We start from the raw sequence: 2,383 nt of genomic DNA on the forward strand, positions 1-2,383 counted from the left end.
GTGCATGCTGGCAGCGGAGAACACCCAGGTCCGCTCCGGCGTCGTGATTTGAAAGGCAGCACGCCCCGAATAAGCGGCGCTGCGAACCGAGGCGACCATGTCGAGTGGAATCACAGTCAACAAACCGCCCTCCCCTTCCCGTTCCTCTTCTTCTTGCTCCACAGCCCTTTCCCCTCGCCCTCCCCACAAGCTTCCCATCGCCTCCTCCCCTTGTAGCCTCCTTTCCTTCTTTCCTGTTCCGTCTTGCTCCGTCGCGTACACCCTTAACACGCCTTCGTTCAGAATGCAGTACCGTGTCTCCCACACCATCTCGCCCGCCTCCTCGCGCAACACATCCAGCGAGCCCTCGTTGTTCACCGCCCGCATCGTCAAGGTTTGCGAGTGGTAACGGGCCAAGGAGGGGCAGTAACTCGTGCTGAACACCTTGGCTGCCACGTAGTCCACAGGCGTCGGGGGAGAAGACGAGGAGGTGGACATTGTCGACGAGCCGCTGGTGGTGAGGGGCTGCGAGGGAGTGGCAATGCTGCGGCTTGGCCCCATCGAGCTCCTGCGCCCCGCGTCCTCCCCGAGGTCGAGCACCCCTCCAATGGATTTATAAGGCCGGTGGCTCATGTCCTAGCTCCTCGTACCTTTTCTCCTGCTCTCTGTGTGTGGTGCCATATACATTATTAAGTCAAGGTTGGACAAGGACAGCAGAGGTCGTGGTCGTGGTTATTGAACTTGTAGTGGGGCTCTCAGGGTTCGCTTCATCCTTCCGATTGGGCAACAGCAGAGCCTGCCACCACAAAACGCCAAGACGGCGCGCATGGTCAACGCTCTACTATAATACAACGCTGCCATGCATAAAACAATCCACGGTCGTAGTCCCTGTCGTATACTGCCGTTTCTTTGAGCTCGCTTTCAGGAAAGTATCAGGTGGGAGGACTTGTGTTCCCTTTCCTGACGATGAAGGGAAGCAAACGCCATCTACCTTGATTGTCTCTCTCGCATCTAGCTCAGCAAGTCAAAGCACGCATGTTCCCACGTCCCGTCCCGTCCAAACCTTTGAGGATGTATAACACCTCCGTGGACCCGGCCCTGTGTTCAGGGCAATGGCGTGCCCAAATGCGACCAATGCCCGGCTCGACTAGTGAAGCATTGCCGCCCTCTCGAGCAACACCCGTGCTAGCGGGAAATCAGGATTTGTGTCATTCGCCTCGCAGCAAAGACGCGCTCCTCCGTTGAATAGAGGACAGGTAACATTGACGGGTGATGTATACAAGGGCATGGGAGTTTAATTTTACTGAATATGGTGACTGAACAAAATTTTCATTTGCAATGGCTTCCAGGCAGTGGGTACGTGGAAGTATGCGGGGGACGACATGTGCATGGTACCAATCACTGTGTTACGTTATTTATTGTCGGTATAAATGAAGGAAGAAGTCCTCGTTAATGCACACAAGCAAATCTTAAATTCTCTGCCACATTTTCTATTGAGCTCCACATGGTCCCGAAACGGACATGAATTGATACTTTTAAAATGTGCCACAAGAAGTCCATCAGGCAAGAAACAAAGCAAATTTATCGTTATAATACTTTCGCGAGTTTTGACTCAGGTGAGGGATTCCAATACACAGTCATTCCCACACATGGAATCAAGCCCACATTGAGGACGTAATTCAAGTGGCAGGTGTACGGCTTTCCTCACGGTGTTTTCTTCTCGACACCTTTTCAATGACCAAGATGCAACTTCTTGGCAAATTTCGATTTGTATATGGTGTCACTGACTTCTTCCTATTTAGATCTTTGTTTTGTCCGTCACCTTCCCATTGCCTCGTATGATCTCGTATTATGTACAGCCTTGATGTCTTGGCTTGGAATGGTATATAAACAACAGCTTTACAACACTCCCGCCTTCATTTTACGCTACATCCATCCCTCAATCTCGCGCTCCCGCGATGTGTCTCGTTTTTACACCTTTCTTCTTCTCAACGCCAGAGGGAAGGATCTTCTTCGCCCCAAGAAACTCTCGCGGCCAACAAAGCTCCCCGTTATAACTTGACAACGACCCAGACTTCTCAGAAGGTGCCTCCGCCACCTCCTTTCGCGGCCTCATTCCCGAGTCTGCGCATCCATAATCTCACTCATGATCCTCCCTTTCAAGTGACTCAGCCGCCGGTCCACCCGCCTGCCCATCACGGAGCGTGTCTTGTCCAAGGAGGGGAAGACACTTCTCTCATACGTGCTCTGCAGAGCTGCCACTGCCCGGTTCATGGTGCCTCTGGCCTCCCCCCCAATCACGTTGACAGCCAGCCGGAAATGGTTGAAATAGAAGCCGCCCAGTAGGGCAGACTCGACGCGCTCCAGGGCCTGGGGAAGGGGGGGAGGGGAGGAGGGAGGGAGG

This window comes from Nannochloropsis gaditana (assembly GCF_000240725.1).
Source record: "Nannochloropsis gaditana CCMP526 unplaced genomic scaffold scaffold314, whole genome shotgun sequence".
Taxonomy (NCBI): Eukaryota; class Eustigmatophyceae; order Eustigmatales; family Monodopsidaceae; genus Microchloropsis; species Microchloropsis gaditana.